Source organism: Triticum dicoccoides, chromosome 2A, assembly GCF_002162155.2.
Source record: "Triticum dicoccoides isolate Atlit2015 ecotype Zavitan chromosome 2A, WEW_v2.0, whole genome shotgun sequence".
Lineage (NCBI taxonomy): Eukaryota > Viridiplantae > Streptophyta > Magnoliopsida > Poales > Poaceae > Triticum > Triticum dicoccoides.
In genome coordinates, this window is record NC_041382.1 from 371,699,894 (window position 1) to 371,720,663 (window position 20,770).

A 20,770-nucleotide genomic window follows, 5' to 3' on the forward strand; every position below is an offset into this window, starting at 1 on the left:
TAAAGATTGATATATTGGACGACTATATTCGGACACCGGAAGTGTTCCGGGTGATTTCGTAGAAAACCGGAGTGCCGGAGGGTTACCGGAACCCCCCGGGAGAAGTAATGGGCCTTATGGGCCCTAGTGGAGAGAGAGAGAGGGGCGGCCAGGGTGGGTCGCGCGCCCCCTCCCCCTCTGGTCCGAATTGGACTAGGAGAGGGGGGGGGCGTCCCCCTTTCCTTCTCCCTCTCCCCCTTCCTTTCCCCCTCCTAGTAGGAGTAGGAAAGAGGGGAGTCCTACTCCTACTAGGAGGAGGACTCCTCCTCCTTGGCACGCCCTAGGGCCGGCCGGCCTCCTCCCCTTGCTCCTTTATATACAGGGGCAGGGGGCACCCCTAGACACACAAGTTGATCCTCGTGATCGTTCTCTTAGCCGTGTGTGGTGCCCCCTTCCACCATATTCCTCGATAATATTGTTGCGGTGCTTAGGCGAAGCCCTGCGACGATAGAACATCAAGATCGTCACCACGCCATCGTGCTGATGGAACTCTTCCCCGAGACTTTGCTGGATCGGAGTCCGGGGATCGTCATCGAGCTGAATGTGTGCTAAAACGCGGAGGTGCCATAGTTTCGGTGCTTGATCGGTCGGGCCGTGAAGACGTACGACTACATCAACCGCGTAGTCATAATGCTTCCGTTGTCGGTCTACGAGGGTACGTAGATCACACTCTCCCCTCTCGTTGCTATGCATCACCATGATCTTGCGTGTGCGTAGGATTTTTTTTTTGAAATTACTACGTTCCCCAACAATATCTAGATCTTGTTTGATGTGAGACAGTTATTCATTTAAATCAGAGAATAATGGTTGTTCTATTTATATGAATAATATCTTTTATGGTCATGCACCCTTGATGAGTGGTCTATTTTTACTAAATCTTGATAGTAGTGATACACATGTTCATAGTATTGAAGCCAAAAGATATAAGTTTAATAATGATAATGCAACTTATTTGTGGCACTGCCGTTTAGGTCATATTGGTTTAAAGCGCATGAAGAAACTCCATGTTGATGGTCTTTTGGAATCACTTGATTATGAATCACTTGATGCTTACGATCCATGCCTCATGGGCAAGATGACTAAGACTCCGTTCTTCGGAACAATGGAGCGAGCAACGGACTTTTGGAAATAATACATATTGATGTATGCGGTCCAATGAGTACTGATGCTTGCGGCGGGTATTGTTATTTTCTGACCTTCACAGATGATTTGAGCAGATATGGGTATATCTACTTGATTAAACATAAGTCTAAAAGATTTGAAAAGTTCAAAGAATTTCAGAGTGAAGTGGAAAATCATCGTAACAAGAAAATAAAGTTTCTACGATCTGATCATGGACGAGAATATTTGAGTTATGAGTTTGGTCTTCATTTGAAACAATGCGGAATAGTTTCGCAACTCACGCCACCTGGCGATGTGAACTATGGGTATTAATCACATAAAGATGTGAACTATTGGTGTTAAATCACATGACGATGTGAACTAGATTATTGACTCTAGTGCAAGTGGGAGACTAAAGGAAATATGCCCTAGAGGCAATAATAAAGGTGTTATTTATATTTCCTTATATCATGATAAATGTTTATTATTCATGCTAGAATTGTATTAACCGAAAACTTAGTACATGTGTGAATACATAGACAAACAGAGTGTCACTAGTATGCCCCTACTTGACTAGCTCGTTAATCAAAGATGGTTAAGTTTCCTATCCATGGACAAGAGTTGTCATTTGATGAATGGGATCACATCATTAGAGAATGATGTGATTGACTTGAGCCATCCGTTATCTTAGCACTATGATCGTTTAGTTTATTGCTATTTCTTTCTTCATAACTTATACATGTTCCTATGACTATGAGATTATGCAACTCTGGAATACCGGAGGAACACTTAGTGTGCTATCAAACGTCACAACGTAACTGGGTGATTATATATATGCTCTATAGGTGTCTTCGATGGTGTTTGTTGAGTTGGCATAGATCGAGATTAGGGTTTGTCACTCTGATTGTCGTAGAGGTATCTCTGGGCCCTCTCGGTACTGCACATCACTATAAGCCTTGCAAGCAATGTGACTAATGAGTTAGTTGCGGGATGATGCATTACAGAATGAGTAAAGAGACTTTCGGGTAACAAGATTGAACTAGGTATTGAGATACCGACGATCGAATCTCGGGCAAGTAACATACCGATGACAATTGGAACAGCGTATGTTGTTATGCGGTTTGACCGATAAAGATCTTCGTAGAATATGTAGGAACCAATATGAGCATCCAGGTTTCGCTATTGGTTATTGATCGGAAGTGAGTCTCGGTCATGTCTACATAGTTCTCGAACCCGTAGGGTCCGCACGCTTAACATTCAATGACGATCAGTATTATGAGTTTATGTGTTTTGATGTTCCGAATGTAGTTTGGAGTCCCGGATATGATCACGGACATGACGAGGAGTCTCAAAATGGTCGGGACATAAAGATCGATATATTGGAAGGCTATGTTTGGACATCGAAATGGTTCCGGATGAGTTTTGGCATTTACCGGAGTACCGGGGGGTTACTGGAACCCCTCGGGGAGTCAATGGGCCTTATTGGGCCTTAGTGGGAGAGAGGGGGCGGCCAGGTGGAGGGCACCCCCCCCCCCAAGCCCAATCCAAATTGGGTGGGGGCCGGCCCCCCTTTCCTTCCCTCTCTCTCCCTCTTCCTTCTTCTCCTACTCCAACTAGGGAAAGGGGGGAAACCTACTCCTACTAGGAGTAGGACTCCCCCTTGGGCGCGCCATAGAGAGGGCCGGACCTCCCCTCCTCCCCTCCTTTATATACGAGGGAGGGGGGCACCCCATAGACACACAAGTTGATAGTTGTCTTAGCCGTGTGCGGTGCCCCCTCCACAGATTTCCACCTTGGTCATATCGTTGTAGTGCTTAAGCGAAGCCCTGCGTTGATAACTTCATCATCACCGTCATCACGCTGTCATGCTGATGAAACTCTCCCTCGGCCTTAGCTAGATCAAGAGTACGAGGGACATCACCGAGCTGAACGTGTGCAGATCGCGGAGGTGCCGTGCGTTCGGTACTTGGATCGGTTGGATCGCGAAGACGTATGACTACATCAACCGCGTTACTAAACGCTTCCGCTTTCAGTCTACGAGGGTACGTGAACACACTCTCCCGCTCGTTGCTATGCATCACCTAGATGGATCTTGCATGTGCGTAGGATTTTTTTTGAAATTACTGCGTTCCCCAACAGTGGTATTAGAGCGGGGAGACGCTGTTGAGCAGATGATTTGTTCGATGTCTCCCTCCTTGATTTGATCGCAGATGGAATTGAAGCGTCTCTTGATGTGCTTGGTTCTCTTGTGAAATCTAGATTCCTTTGCCAAGGCAATTGCACCAGTATTGTCACAAAAGATTTTCATTGGACCCGATGCACTAGGTATGACACCTAGATCGGATATGAACCCCTTCATCCACACTCCTTCATTTGTTGCTTTCGAAGAAGCTATGTACTCCGCTTCACACATAGATCCCGCCATGATGCTCTGCTTGGAACTGCACCAACTGATAGCTCCACCATTCAATAAAAACACGTGTCCGGTTTGTCACTTAGAGTCATCCGGATCAGTGTCAAAGCTTGCCTCGACGTAACCGTTTACGATGAGTTCTTTGTCACCTCCATAAACGAGAAACATATCCTTAGTCCTTTTCAGGTATTTCAGGATGTTCTTGACCGCTGTCCAGTGATCCACTCCTGGATTACTTTGGTACCTCCCTGCTAAACTAATGGCAATGCACACATCAGGTCTGGTACACAGCATCGCATACATGATAGAACCTATGGTTGAAGCATAGGGAATGACTTTGATTTTCTCTCTATCTTCTGCAGTGGTCGGGCATTGAGTCTGAGTCAACTTCACACCTTGTAACACAGGCAAGAACCCTTTCGTTGCTTGATCCATTTTGAACTTCTTCAAAACTTTATCAAGGTATGTGCTTTGTGAAAGTCCGGTTAAGCGTCTTGATCTATCTCTATAGATCTTGATGCCTAATATATAAGCAGCTTCACCGAGGTCTTTCATTGAAAAATTATTATTCAAGTATCCTTTCATGCTATTCAAAAATTCAGTATCATTTCCGATCAACAATATGTCATCCACATATAATATTAGAAATGCTACAGAGCTCCCACTCACTTTCTTGTAAATACAGGCTTCTCCAAAAGTCTGTATAAAACCATATACTTTGATCACACTATCAAAGTGTATATTCCAACTCCGAGAGGCTTGCACAAGTCCATAAATGGATCGTTGGAGCTTGCACACTTTGTTAGCACCTTTTGGATCGACAAAACCTTCCGGTTGCGTCATATACAACTCTTCTTTAAGATATCCATTAAGGAATATAGTTTTGACATCCATTTGCCAAATTTCATAATCATAAAATGCGGCAATTGCTAACATGATTCGGACGAACTTAAGCATCGCTACGGGTGATAAGGTCTCATCATAGTCAACTCCTTGAACTTGTCAAAAACCTTTTGCAACAAGTCGAGCTTTGTAGACAGTAATATTACCGTCAGCGTCAGTCTTCTTCTTGAAGATCCATTTATTCTCTATGGCTTTTTGATCATCGGGCAAGTCAACCAAAGTCCACACTTTGTTCTCATACATGGATCCCATCTCAGATGTCATGGCCTCAAGCCATTTTGCGAAATTTGGGCTCATCATCACTTCCTCATAGTTCGTAGGTTCGTCATGGTCAAGTAACATGACTTCCAGAATAGGATTACCGTACCACTTTGGTGCAGATCTTACTTTGGTTGACCTACGAGGTTCGGTAGTAACTTGATCAGAAGTTTCATGATCATCATCATTAGCTTCCTCACTTACTGGTGTAGGAATCACTGGAACTGATTTCTGTGATATACTACTTTCCAATAAGGGAGCAGGTACAGTTACCTCATCAAGTTCTACTTTCCTCCCACTCACTTCTTTTGAGAGAAGCTCCTTCTCTAGAAAGGATCCATTCTTTGCAACGAATATCTTGCCTTCGGATCTGTGATAGAAGGTGTACCCAATAGTCTCTTTTGGGTATCCTACTAGCACATATGCCCGTGCGTTGCAACAGGAGAAAAATTGACATATCCACCAAAACTTCTACTGTTGCATCTAAATTATATGTAGTTGTACCCATGACGCAGGTGACGCTAGGCGTAAGCTGTGATTAACTCCGAAGAAGAAGTGTTTTGCAATAGTGGCGTCCGACTTTACAACAATGGTGGTCGAGCTTTGTAGCATGCGGTGCTCCTTAGGGAAACAATGGTGGTCTAGCTTTGCAGCATTGCGTACTTCTTGTAGCAACATTAACCGAGCTTGCTCGTGTGTCTCGTTTGCTGGAGCGACGCTCGATCGAAATTGCATGTGGATCAACCAGATTTTTTTGGGAAATATACAACAAATTCCATTTGACGCATTAAAATCGCTGAGAAATAAAAACTTTGACAATATGGGAAAGCAGCACCAAAAAGATACTCAGTAAAATGCGCTAGCGGGGGTCACACAACGACTTGATTCTCTTTCACGGGGCTACACACAAGAAAACCAAGCAGCCATTTAATTAGAGTGAGTCAGCACAAAGCATGTCCTTCCACTTTTATTAGAGTCAACCTACAAGCAGTGCATGTTATTTTGGGGGGGGGGGCTCAATTCCTATTGGCAGGTGTAGCCATTGGGCGGGCACAATTTAGAGAGTTAAATTCATTCGTTTCCATATATATATGCCTGTCCTTGCTTTATTGGGGGCCTTAGGTTTTCTTATTGGCAGGTGCAGCCATCGACCACAATTCACGGAATTAAATTCCTTCGTTTTCGTAAGCATGTCCTTCCTTCCTCAATCTTTCTCTTTCGTAGGTGTATCCATCCACCGGGTAGATAAATTACTTGGTTTCCCACCATACCATCACAACATCCACACCTCACCCTGCATTTCTTAGTACTTGAGGCGGCTCCTTGATTTTCCGGACAACTCACAGACGTATATAAAGTGGTAGGATTTGTGGTAAAGGAGAGGTGGGGGACTATTCAATTGTTAAATGAATCATTTATACGAACACAAACAAAAGCTAGGTTAGCTGGCTATAGTCTTATCGCGGGGAATGAAGGTCATGAGTTCGATGTCCAACCTGTTAGGAAAACAACTTGTATTTCCAGGTGGCCATAGGTCAGTATATATACATGTACAGGTGTGGAATATATGCAGGAAACCCCTTATACAATAGGGTAAATACGAAAGGTTACATGGCTATATATATAACTCTAACACCCCCCCTCAAACTCATGGTGGATTAACAACACTGAGTTTGGAGAGACAGAGGCCATGCTGCGCTCTAGTCTGGGCCTTCGTCAGAAAATCCGCCAACTGTAACTCGGAAGGCACATACTGAAGAGCAATGACCTGATCCTGCACACCAGCGCGCACATAGAAAGCATCAACACCAATATGCTTGGTGAGCTCATGCTTCACAGGATCGCGCACAATGCTAATAGCACCTGTACTGTCAGACAAGAGCGGAGTAGGTGTAGTAACAGAAACACCAAAATCCTGAAGTAACCACCGTAACCAAGTCACCTCTGCCGTCAAAAGAGCCATAGCTCGTAACTCAGCCTCTGCACTCGAACGGGAAACTACAATCTCTTTCTTTGTCTTCCGAGCAATGAGAGAACCACCAAGAAAAACACAGTAAGCATAAAGTGAACGGCGATCGGAGGGATCACTATAGCATCCGAATAGGCCTGAAGCTGTAAAGAACTGGAGCAAGGAAAGAATAGACGGTGAGAGATCGTGCCCCAAAGATATCGGAGAACACGAAGGAGGTGACTATAGTGAACTGAAGTGGGAGCGGAGACAAACTGACTCAGAATATGAACCGGATAAGAGATATCCGGACAGAGTGACAGCTAGATAGACAAGACTCCCAACAAGATGTCAATAATGCGTCGGGTCAGGCAAGGGGTCACCATCAGTATCACGGAGGTGAACATTGATCTCCATGGGAGTCTCAACAATGCGCTCATCGGTAAGAGAAGCACGAGCAAGAAGATCATGTATATACTTTTCCTGGGATATAAAAAAGCCATCAGAGGTAAAAGAGACTTCAATCCCAAGAAAGTAGCGAAGAGGTCCAAGATCGGACATAAGAAACTGCTCACTAAGGCGGGCCTTTACAAAAGCAATATACTCGGAGTCATCACCAGTGATGATCATGTCATCAACATAGAGAAGAAGAAGAGTCCGACCACGAGGAGAAAGGTGGACAAACAATGCTGGATCATGAGCACTCGCTGAAAAACCAGCGGCAGTCACCACAGGGGCAAAACGCTCAAACCAGGCGTGGGGGCTTGCTTAAGGCCATATAGAGAGCAACGAAGATGACATACCATGCCATCAGGAGCAGAATACCCAGGTGGTGGCTGCATGTATACCTCCTCACGCAGCTCACCATTAAGAAAGGCATTCTTAACATCAAGCTGAGATACAGACCAGTCGCGCACAGAGGCCACAGCAAGAAGTGTGCGGATAGTGGTCATATGGGCCATATGAGCAAATGTCTCATCGTAATCACGACCATGCTCCTGCTGAAAACCACGAGCCACAAGACGGGCTTTGTAACGCTCAAGAGAACCATCGGAGCGAGTCTTAACCTTGTAGACCCACTTACAAGTGATGGGACGGACACCTGGAGGAAGAGAACAAGATCCCATGTACCAGTGCGTTCAAGAGCAGCAATTTCCTCTGCCATCGCAAACTGCCATTCAGGATGAACAACAACCTCACGATAAGAAGTCGGCTCAAGAACAGCAGCACCAGCGGTTGAAAAACCAAGGCGATCAACAGGCGGAAGTGGACGAGGACACAAGCCATAGGTAGGTTGAGACAAGGAGGATGACACGTCAGCAGATGCATCCACATTACGTGAACGACGAGTGTAATATTGAGGAAAAGATGGAAGAAAATGAGGAGGAATAGCCGAGGTAGAATCAGGAGGTGGACACGAATAAATCACTAGGGATGAAGGTGCAGAATCTGGTGACATGCAAGGTGAGGAAACCGTGGGAGATGGTGGCGGCAAATCGGCAAGAGGTGGAGAAGTAGAGTGAGCAGGATGGAGAGACAAGGGCTCAACTGGAGTGATAGGTGTGTCGGGAAAAGTGAGGAAAGAGATATCCTCCATAGAAAAGGTTGAGGAAGATGGATGCGGGTAGAAGGGACGAGACTCATCAAAAGTCACATCCCGAGAAATACGCATCCGACGACCGATAGGATCCCAACAACGATAGCCCTTATCCTCGTCACTATAGCCTAAGAAAACACACTCAACAGACTGAGCGGTCAGTTTGGTGCGTTCGCGAGGGGCAAGAAGAACATAGCAAACAAACCAAACAAGCGAAGCGTCGAATAATCAGGAGAATGATCAAAAAGACGCTCGAAAGGAACACCACCCTGGAGAGCAGCGGACGACTGAAGGTTGATGAGATAGGTGGAGGTGAATATAGCCTCGGCCCAAAATGAGGTGGAAGAGAAGCGGCGATCATCAACGCACGAGCCGTCTCAAGAAGGTGGCGATGCTTGCGCTCAACCACGCCATTCTGAGCATGAGCACCAGGACAAGAGAACTGAGGAAGAGTGCCATGCTCAGCAAGAACACCACGCAACATCTTGGAAATATACTCGCCAGCGGAGTCAGCACGGAACACACGAATAGGCGAAGAGAACTGAGTGTGAACCATGGCAGCAAAATGCTTATAGATGGAAAGAACCTCACTGTGAGAAGTCATAAAATAAAGCCAAGTGTAACGAGAGAAATCATCTATGAAAATAATATAGTATCGATGGCCCCCTTTCGAAGCGAAGGGAGCCGGACCCCATACATCATAATGGACTAAATCAAAAGGACGCTGAGACACTGACTCACTAGTAGGGTAAGGTAACTGAATCTGTTTTCCTAGTCTACAACCCTGACACTCTAAAGAGACATCTCCTGAGACAAACCCCAGAAGACCTCGACGAACTAATGACGACAAGCGAGACCCACAAAGATGACCAAGTCGATGATGCCACTACTGGAAGGAGCCGGTAGGAGAAGCGACAGAAGCGGATGGACTGGCGATAGTGGTGGCAGCGGAAGGAACATGAAGCCAGTCTAGCTCCCAAAGACCCTGAGAGTCACGGCGGCAAGGGCCAGCCCCAACCAAAGTGTGTGTTCGATGATCCTGAACAGAACAAGAGTCAACATCAAGGATGACGCGACAACCAGAATCAGTAAGTTGACCGGCAGAAAAAAGATTCATGGTAAGTCGAGGAACATGAGCAACATCAGGAACCAAGTAAGAAGGTGTGATAGAGTGCCTCGACTAGCAACAGAAAGAGGAGTACCATCAGTAGAGGGTGGTTGCTCAGTGCGGGAAGCATCAGTCACAGAACCTGCAATACCCGTCGAAGGAGAACCTGAAGCGGCAAGCAGACGCTTAAGTCGCAGAATATCCTGCTCAGTCAAAGCGGTGGCTGAAGATGTCGAAGTAGAAGAAGTCCCTGGAGCTGATGATCGTGCCTTACGCAGGTGTTTCTTGTTTAGGAAGCACTGAGACTCAACATGACCATCCATCTTGCAGTAGCCGCAGTGAGGACGAGACCGACCCTGGCCGCCCGTAGGAGTAGGCAAGAGCGGTGGAGCACACGAGTGGGAAGGAGTCGGTGCAGCAGGCATAACAGAAACTCGAGTAGCAAGTACAGAGGGAACCTCAAGTAAACCAGCGCCACGAAGGCGAGTCTCCTCAGCACGGATCTCAGAAAGCGCCTCCATGAGGGAGATACGACCACAAGCAAACAACTGAGCGTGTTGGGGCTCAAACTCCTTACGAGGTTGAGACAAGAACTCGTAGACACGATGAAACTCCAAATCAGCCCGCACAGCCTAGCAACACTGACAAGTACGACAACCAGCAGTGCAAAGAGAATCAAGCTGATGCCAGATAGCAGAACTTTGTGTATAGAACTCATCAACAGTGGAGTCACCCTGCTGAAGAGCATGCTCCTGACGAACCACAGACAAGTATAAGGCATCACCAGAGGGCTGATAGCGCTGACGAAGCCGAGTCCACATCTCAAATACAGTAGAGAGGCCGAGAAACTCAGAGGCAAACTGAGGCAGAACACTAGTAGTGAGAACAGCTGCAACACGAGCATCATCATCAAGCCACTGAGTGTAAGCAGACAAAGCTGCATGATAAGTCTGAAGTGCGTCCTCATAGGTCTGAACCTGCTCATCATAAGCATGAACGGCAGCGTTATCAGCCAGCTTAGCTGCATCCTTTGCAGCCTGATTAGCGTCAGCAGCAAGAACCGGTGGCGTCGGCGGAGTAGGAGCCATAGGAGGAACCGGACACGGCGGACTGGGGACCTCGCCAGAAAGAACGCCCCAGAGACGAAGGCCACGCATATGAATGCGCATAAAGCCAACAAACTCAATGTAGTTGGTACCATCAAAAATCATCGAACAGCGAGGGACAGCAACATAGCCTGAGGACAGAGACATCACACCTGTTTTTTTGTGGTCAACGGAAGGGAACCAGCAGAGGATCTGGATGAGAACAGCAGCAACAGTCAGGGGCCGGGCAGGACCCCGAGCAAAGCAGCAGCAGGTGAAGATTGGAAAACGGGATGGGGTTGGCGTCCTGGGCAACAATAGCAGCTGTTCAATCCTTGACAAGCAGCAGCAGCGGGAGGATTGGATGGGATTTCTCGGGCTGGAGGCGGAGACCAGTGGATGGGCCGGCCAGATCGAGCAGCACAGAGTTGGCGGGCGAACTCGAGGAGGGAAGCAACCGGCCTGGGCACTCGATGAGGAGAGAGCAGCCCCGCTCGAAGAAGGATGACGACCGCTCGGAGATTGGATCGGGAGCACGAGTTGCGCGTGCAAAAAAAACCTAAGGCTCTAATACCATGTTAGGAAAGCAACTTGTATTTCCACATGGCCATAGGTCAGTATATATACATGTACAGGTGTGGAATATATGTAGGAAACCCCTTATACAATAGGGTAAATACAAAAGGTTACATGGCTATATATATAACTCTAACACAACCCAGGCAATTACTTTTTGGTGATCCTTGGAATCCTAGGAGCAGGCCCAATATTTTTGGGTGATCCTTGACAGCCCAGTGCCAGTATGAATCGTTGTTGTCTTTTATCACGAGGATTGCGGGTTTTCTCTACGGATGAACTGCGGGTTGAAATTAGTACCACCTCGGATACAAAAATAATACGGGCGAAGTGGACGGACGACGGGCGGACCAAAAACGGACGAAATTGCGGCGGTAAGAAGCAATAGCCTCTTTATTAGTAGGTATAGATGAAGACACATTTCTCCGATTTGGGTTCGAGCTTACCAGGTTGAAGCTTTTTCACATAAGCATCGCAGCCCCAAACTTTAAGAAACGACAACTTGGGTTTCTTGCCAAACCACAGTTCATAAGGTGTCATCTCAACAGATTTTGATGGTGCCCTATTTAACGTGAATGCAACCGTCTCTAAAGCATAACCCCAAAATGATAGCGGTAAATCAGAGACATCATAGATCGCACCATATCTAATGAAGTGCGGTTACGATGTTCAGACACACCATTACGTTGTGGTGTTCCAGGTGGCGTGAGTTGCAAAACTATTCCGCATTGTTTCAAACGAAGACCAAACTCATAACTCAAATATTCTCCTCCACGATCAAATCGTAGAAACTTTATTTCCTTATTACGATGATTTTCCACTTCACTCTGAAATTCTTTGAACTTTTCAAATGTTTCAGACTTATGTTCCATCAAGTAGATATACCCATATCTTCTCAAATCATCTGTGAAGGTCAGAAAATAACGATACCCGCCGCGAGCATCAATACTCATTGGACCGCATACATCAGTATGTATTATTTCCAACAAGTCTGTTGCTCACTCCATTGTTTCGGAGAACGGAGTCTTAGCCATCTTGCCCATGAGGCATGGTTCGCAAGCATCAAGTGATTTATAATCAAGTGATTCCAAAAGACCATCAACATGGAGTTTCTTCATGCGCTTTACACCAATATGACCTAAACGGCAGTGCCACAAATAATTCGCACTATCATTATTAAACTTATATCTTTTGGCTTTCAATACTATGAACATGTGTATCACTACTATCAAGATTTAGTAAAAATAGACCACTCATTAGGGGTGCATGACCATAAAAGATATTATTCATATAAATAGAACAACCATTATTCTTTGATTTAAATGAATAACCGTCTCACATCAAACAAGATCCACATATAATGTTCATGCTTAACGCTGGCACCAAATAACAATTATTCAGGTCTAAAACTAATCTCGAAGGTAGATGTAGAGGTAGCGTGCCGACGGCGATCACATCGACTTTGGAACCATTTCCTACGCGCATCATCAGCTCGTCCTTAGCCAATCTTCGCTAAATCCGTAGCCCCTATTTCGAGTTGCAAATATTAGCAACATAACCAGTATCAAATACCCAGGCGCTACTGCGAGCATTAGTAAGGTACACATCAATAACATGTATATCAAATATACCTTTCACTTTGCCATCCTTCTTCTCCGCCAAATACTTGGGGCAGTTTCGCTTCCAGTGACCAGTCCCTTTGCAGTAGAAGCACTCAGTCTCAGGCTTAGGTCTAGACTTGGGCTTCTTCACTTGAGCAGCAACTTGTTTGTCGTTCTTCTTCAAGTTCCCCTTCTTCCCTTTACCCTTTTTCTTGAAACTGGTGGTCTTGTTGACCATTCACACTTGATACTCCTTCTTGATTTCTACCTCCACAGCCTTTAGCATTGCGAAGAGCTCGGGAATTGTCTTATCCATCCCTTGCATATTTTAGTTCATCACAAATCTCTTGTAGCTTGGTGGCAGTGATTGAAGAACTCTGTCAACGACACTATCAACTGGAAGATTAACTCCCAGCTGAATCAAGTGATTGTGGTACCCAGACATTCTGAGTATATGCTCACTGACAGAACTATTCTCCTCCATTTTGCATCTATAGAACTTATTGGAGACTTCATATCTCTCAATCCAGGCATTTGCTTGAAATATTAACTCCAACTCCTGGAACATCTCATATGCTCCATGACGTTCAAAACAACGTTGAAGTCCCGGTTCTAAGCCGTAAAGCATGGCACACTAAACTATCGAGTAGTCTCTCCCAGGTGTTCATAACATCTGGCGTTGCTCCTGCAGCAGGTTTGGCACCTAGCGGTGCTTCCAGGACGTAATTCTTTTGTGCAGCAATAAGGATAATCCTCAAGTTACGGACCCAGTCCATGTAATTGCTACCATCATCTTTCAACTTAGCTTTCTCTAGGAACGCATTAAAATTCAACGGAACAACAACATGGGCCATTTATCTACAACAACATAGACATGCAAAATACTATCAGGTACTAAGTTCATGATAAATTAAAGTTCAATTAATCATATTACTTAAGAACTCCCACTTAGATAGACATCCCTCTAATCATCTAAGTGATCACGTGATCCATATCAACTAAACCATGTCTGATCATCACGTGAGATGGAGTAGTTTTCAATGGTGAACATCACTATGTTGATCATGTCTACTATATGATTCACGGTTGACCTTTCGGTCTCAGTGTTCCGAGGCCATATCTGCATATGCTAGGCTCATCAAGTTTAACCCAAGTATTTTGCTTGTGCAAAACTGGCTTGCACCCGTTGTATGTGAACGTAGAGCTTATCACACCCGATCATCACGTGGTGTCTCGGCACGACGAACTATAGCAACGGTGCATACTCAGGGAGAACACTTGTACCTTGAAACTTAGTGAGAGATCATCTTATAATGCTACTGCCGAACTAAGCAAAATAAGATGCATAAAGGATAAACATCACATGCAATCAAATAAGTGATATGATATGGCCATCATCATCTTGTGCCTTTGATCTCCATCTCCAAAGCACCGTCATGATCACCATCGTCACCGGCTTGACACCTTGATCTCCATCGTAGCATCGTTGTCGTCTCGCCAACTATTGCTTCTACGACTATCGCTACCGCTTAGTGATAAAGTAAAGCAATTACATGGCGATTGCATTTCATACAATAAAGCGACAACCATATGGCTCCTGCCAGTTGCCGATAACTGTGTTACAAAACATGATCATCTCATACAATAATTTATATAATCACGTGTTGACCATATCACATCACAACATGCCCTGCAAAAACAAGTTAGATGTCCTCTACTTTGTTGTTGCAAGTTTTACGTGGCTGCTACGGGCTTCTAGCAAGAACTGTTCTTACCTACGCATAAACCACAATATGGTATAATGATTACTTTTTGATCTTCAAAAGAACCCTGTTCATTGAATCCAATTCAACTGAAGTTGGAGAAACTGACACCCGCAAGCCACCTGTGTGCAAAGCATGTCGGTAGAACCAGTCTCGTGAACGCGGTCATGTAATGTCGGTCCGGGCTGCTTCATCCAACAATACCGCCGAATCAAGAAACAACTAGTGACGGCAAGCAATATGTATATACCCACGCCCACAACTCCTTTGTTTTCTACTCGTGCATATAATATCTACGCATAGACCTGGCTCGGATGCCACAGTTGGGGAACGCGGTATTTCAAAATTTTCCTACAATCACGCAAGATCTATCTAGGGATGCATAGCAACGAGAGGGGAGAGTGTGTCTACGTACCCTCGTAGACCGGAAGCGGAAGCGTTTATCAACGCGGTTGATGTAGTCGTACACTTTCACGATCCGTCCCGATCAAGTACCGAACGCATGACACCTCCGCGTTCAGCACACATTCAGCTCGATGACGTCCTCGCCTTCTTGATCCAGCAAGACAGGCGAAGTAGTAGATGAGTTCCGGAAGCACGATGGCGTGGTGACGGTGTTGGTGAAGAACAATCTCCGCAGGGCTTCGCCTAAGCACTACGAAAACTATGATGGAGGATAAACTAGAGGGACAGGGTTTCCGGCACACGGCTTGGTGTTTCTTGATGTGTCTTTGGTGCTAGCCCTGCCCCTCTATTTATATGTTGAGCCCTGGGGTCGAAACTTGGAGCAAAAGCCTTCTCAAAGTCGGTTTTTCCCGAAAGGCAAGAGTCCCACTCGGACTCCGGGACCAAACGCCACAATCCTTAGCGTCTGGCCCAAGGCCAGACGCTAGACGCCAGGGTCTCCGGCGTTTGGCCCCTGGCCTCCGCAAAACTCCTTTTGCACCGACCTAAAGCCTCGTGGGCTTCACCCCTTGGTTGAACCATATCATCCTATATATCAATCTTTACCACCGGACCATTCCGGAGCTCCTCGTCATGTCCATGATCTCATCCGGGACTCCGAACAACATTCGGTCACCAACATACATAATTCATATAATATTATATCGTCAACGAGCATTAAGCGTGTGGACCCTACGGGTTCGAGAACTATGTAGACATGACCGAGACATCTCTCTGGTCAATAACCAATAGCGGAACCTAGATGCCCATATTGGCTCCTACATATTCTACAAAGATATTTATCGGTTGAACCACATAACAACATACATTGTTCCCTTTGTCATCGGTATGTTACTTGCCCGAGATTCAATCGTCGGTATCATCATACCTAGTTCAATCTCGTTACCGGCAAGTCTCTTTACTCGTTCCGTAATGCATCATCCCACAACTAAATCATTAGTTACATTGCTTGCAAGGCTTATAGTGATGTGCATTACCGAGAGGGCGCGGAGATACCTATCCGACAATCAGAGTGACAAATCATATCTCGATCTATGCCAACTCAACAAACACCATCGGAGACACCTATAGAGCATCTCTATAATCACCTAGTTACGTTGTGACGTTTGATAGCACACTAAGTGTTCCTTCGGTATTCGGGAGTTGCATAATCTCATAGTCATAGGAACATGTATAAGTCATGAAGAAAGTAATAGCAATAAACTAAACGATCATAGTGCTAAGCTAACGGATGGATCATGTCAATCACATCATTCTCTAATGATGTGATCCCGTTCATCAAATCACAACTCATGTCCATGGCTAGGAAACTTAACCATCTTTGATTAACGAGCTAGCCAAGTAGAGGCATACTAGTTACACTCTGTTTGTCTATGTATTCACACATGATCAAGCATGGGATTTTCCCTTCGGTCATGGAGGAGAGCGATGATGCGCCATCCTCGGCCTTCATCCATGGCGACGGTGACGAGATGATTGAGCATGGGATTTCCCCTTCGACCACGACGACATATGATGACTTGAGTGGCTTTTGCCACCATATTGAGAGTGAGAGTGAGTTCACCACTAGCCCCATATATGAGGAGTTGCCCCAATTCTCATGTGAGGAGAGCCACAACCCCCACCACTTGAATGAGATGAGTGACTCCACCATATGTGACATTGAGTGCACCTACTTGGAGGGAGTGAGTGAGCCACCATATAGAGAGAGTGAGGTAGTTGATAGGGCATGTGATGCCACTTCGATTTCTAATTACTTAAGCTCTACCTCCATCGTGTCTTCTCATTTGGTGTTAGGTCCCATATATGATGATGTGCCGATTCTCGATGACTTCATCCTTCCTATGGACAAGGCGATGGTGGAATATGATGCACCCCCACATGGTTCCATCAAGATGAAGATGACCACCATTTGGTCTTTCCCACATCACCTACACCACTTGAGTGAAATGAAAAAGGTAACATAGGTGAAGGTGATGCTCTAGTCCCACTAGTGGACATTGATTGCTCGCATGATGTTGATACCCCTATTGCGATGCTTCATGCTAATATGATTTCCCTATGCGATGATTTACCCATTTATGATGAGTTTGATGATTTTCATGTGGAGTCTATTAGTTGTGATGCCATGTTGCATAGGATTTCTTGTGATAATTCTTTAAGTCACATCATGTTTGACAATCCGCTTAACTTGTCATATGATCAATCATATGTCAAATTTGCAATCTCTTTGTAGTAACTATGCACATGACATTAAAATAAACCCAATTTGCACATATGGCATAGATGACAAGCCCATGGTTATTGGCATTTGTTTATCTTGTGATGATATTGATATGCTCCCTTTGCATCATTTCAATCATATTCCATGCCATGACCACCTAGCTTCGGTTATGCATTGTTTTGGATGTTGTCCATTTTCTTCAAATGATGTTTCCGATATTGTTCATGAGGAGACCCCATAGTTTCCTCATACATGTTAGGAGATTTTGATCAATCCCATCCATTGCTTGATCCCAATAATTATGTGCACAATATGCTCCCCATGAATCATAATGCTATTGTTGTGCCATATACTTGCCCGCTCAATTTGTGTCCCCATCATGTTATACATAACAACTATTCTTTCATGAGGGATGACATGTTTTTATACCATGCATCAAATTTCTTTGAGCGATACTTATCTTGTGCTAACTCGCACGTGCACATACACATCATGATGGATGATGTGTACATTTACCACACACACAATTTCTTTGGTTTGTGTCTCTTTTTTGTAGGTGCCCATGAATACTTGTCAACCTCACAATCTCATGAGTTGACAAAAACGAGCTCTACAGAGCAAGGATGACTTGGGATCACGTGAATTGTATTTCACACGGTTCCCATTGCGCAACAACTTCACGCATTTCTTCTACATGGCCCTCACATGGTTATGGGTTATTGTCAATTACAGATTCTATGCCCATCTTGCCATGTTCACTTTGCATGATATGCTCATTCCTATGCCTTTGCCGTGCATTTGTGACTCAAGCTTTGCATTACACATAATGATTGATTCTCGTACTTGTATGTGTATTTGCAAGTTTAGTGGAGATATTGCTTGTTATTGCATGTTTCGTTTGCGACCCATCCCTATGATGATACTTTGATCTTGCTTTGTGTTCGTGCTTGCGATATGTCATGTACATTGCCTATGTCCACTATTTGCTCACATGTCATGATTGCCATGATTTCCCTTAGTGTGTTGCATCTTCGCTCCACTAGTTTGCACGACATAATTTATATGCTTGCTTATGTTGCATCATCGATGATTCATACTTGCTCGTTTCATGCGGTTGATGACAACCATTGCCATGCTTTACACATGATTGTTATTGCTTCTCGTCATATCTCTCCATATGTTGCTTGTCTCATGCTAAATGATTTGCCATGTATTGAGTGCAACAATAATTTTATTCTTGCTAATGAGATTGCCCCCATAGCATTCTCGCATATATTTGGAGATTTTGACATACTCTTTGTGAAGCATGCTTGTCTTACCTCTTTGCACCATATACCCCGTGCCATGAATATAGTCATTGTTGCATCATATTATTCATGCACTTGTGCTTATAATGATTATGTGCAAGACAAGAGAACCATCACGATGGATGATGTGTTTATCTACCATGCACATACATCATTTGCTTTTGTTTGTGCTTGTGTAGGATCATTATTCGCGTTGACTTCCACTTCACGTGAGTTGACCATTAGAGCTCTTGAGAGCGAGCCACCTTCTACCACGACGTTTCTACATCATACTTGCTTGTGCTTCGGCATTGTGAAGGACACACAAGGACATACTTTCAAGGTGATATCCTTCTCTTTTGAGAACCCCCAAACCATGAGCATAAATATTGTGAATCATACTTCATGTGTTGCTTTCACCTTGACATATTGCACACATGCTAGAGATCTTACTTTGACTTGTCATTGACATTGCCATGCCTCATGACATATATACCTTGTGTGTTGCATCCAATTCATGGATTATTTGCTCCTATTATGTGCTTGGTTGCCACAGTGTCATTTCTTCACATGTGCATGTCCCATGTATTGCTACATGCTTGCCTTGCTTGCCTCACACATGATGAACACTTGCTCTTTCTATTGTGTTGAGTGCCATACTATCTTCACTACACCCTGTGCACGTTATGCTTGAATTGTCTTGCACTTGACCCATCTGTTTAGACACTTCATTTTATTTGGTGCTGTGAATGATTCCTATGCCTACCATCGACCATTTGTCGAGCGCTTTATGCATGGTTGCTATGAACTTGAGGTAGATGTTTATTTCCTTGTCACACATATTTGCATCGCAACCTCACATTTACATGTTTGTTTTCATGACAACCTTAATTGTGCTAAATTCACATGCTTACATGCCATGTCACAATCCTTTGTCACGTCATAAGCTATGCTTGATAACGACACTTGTTGGGTGAATCACCTCTTAAATGCTTGGTTTTACTCTAACGCCAACCACATTTGTTTTTCCAAGTGTTTGTTGTTCTTGCTCCTTATGAAGGAATCACAAGACGGTGCGACATTGGAGAGTGCCCATTTCGAGCTTGAAGATGATAAGTACTTGGTGAATGTCCCCTTCTACACGGTTACACCATCTCTTTCCCATGGTGATTTGGTTTTTGATCTGAATTCGGATCTTTTCCAAGGGGGAGGGGATGATGCGGAGCATCCTACGGACATCACCATGTCAAGAGCCGGTTTGACAAGTGACACGTACAACATCTACTTCACATACATAAAGGTGAATCATGTCCTTTACACATGCTCACCTGACCCTTTGGAGGATGATATACTACTTGACACTCCACTCGTGTGCATGCATATGTATTGTCGGAGCTTCACGGACGAGGAGGAGGAGTGCGAGCGCAACAGAATGACTACACCATCCGTGAGGGAAGCGTGGAAACAAAGACGGAAGAAGACGAAGCAGCGGAGTCTACACCGGCCAGACGACCGGAAGGCACCAGACGACGAACACTCTACAATGACCGGGCGACCGACGTGACACCGGAGGTCCGACAACCTCCAGCGATCGGACGACCGACATCGTTCGGAAATCCGACGCCACCTTAACACAGCCAAAACGTCGGAAGTTCGACGCCCTCCGGACGTCCGGACCCCTGCGAGCCATCGGACGACCGACGTCCCTCGGACGTCTGACATCTGCGTGTGCACAGCCGGGCCTTTTGCCTTGTATCCCTCTTCCACCTACCCCTTCGTGGCTAAGACTATAAATAGACCACCTCCGCTTCCTTTTCAGGGTTAGCATGGGTTTTAGCTCATTATAGAGATTGAGCTTTGCTCATCCTTGTGGTTCTACTCCATCGAGAGAGACAACAGCCTCTACGGAGAAGATCCACGCTTGGATTCAAGGCCCCTAATTGGAAGATCCCTCGCAGATTCAAGGCCTCTTCACGGAGATGAACCAGTTACCCTATGTATCGTTCTTTGTTGGATTTGGACCGTGTGATCTCTATGTGTACTTGGATCTAGCACATGTGTGATTGTTTCTTGTTGATTTGAGTGTTTCCTTTTGTTCATCTCGTGTTTTCTCTCTCGTGTTTTCGTGTTTTTCACTGGATCCCTTCCATTTCATGAAAGATCGGTCCTAGGATATCCACACTACATCACCCGGTTTGCGGGATTTGCTAGGGATGTTCTAAGTATACAACCCGCTTCTCTTCTATCTCCTTCTCTCTTCCAACTCAGCAATAATATGTTGCTAAAAAAACTCAGCAATAATATTATATTATATTTAAATACTTACGGTACACGCCCGTCACCGTATTATACTTGTGGTATTCCGACTAAAAAAAAGCCAAGAGGAGAGAAAGCAGAGTCAAA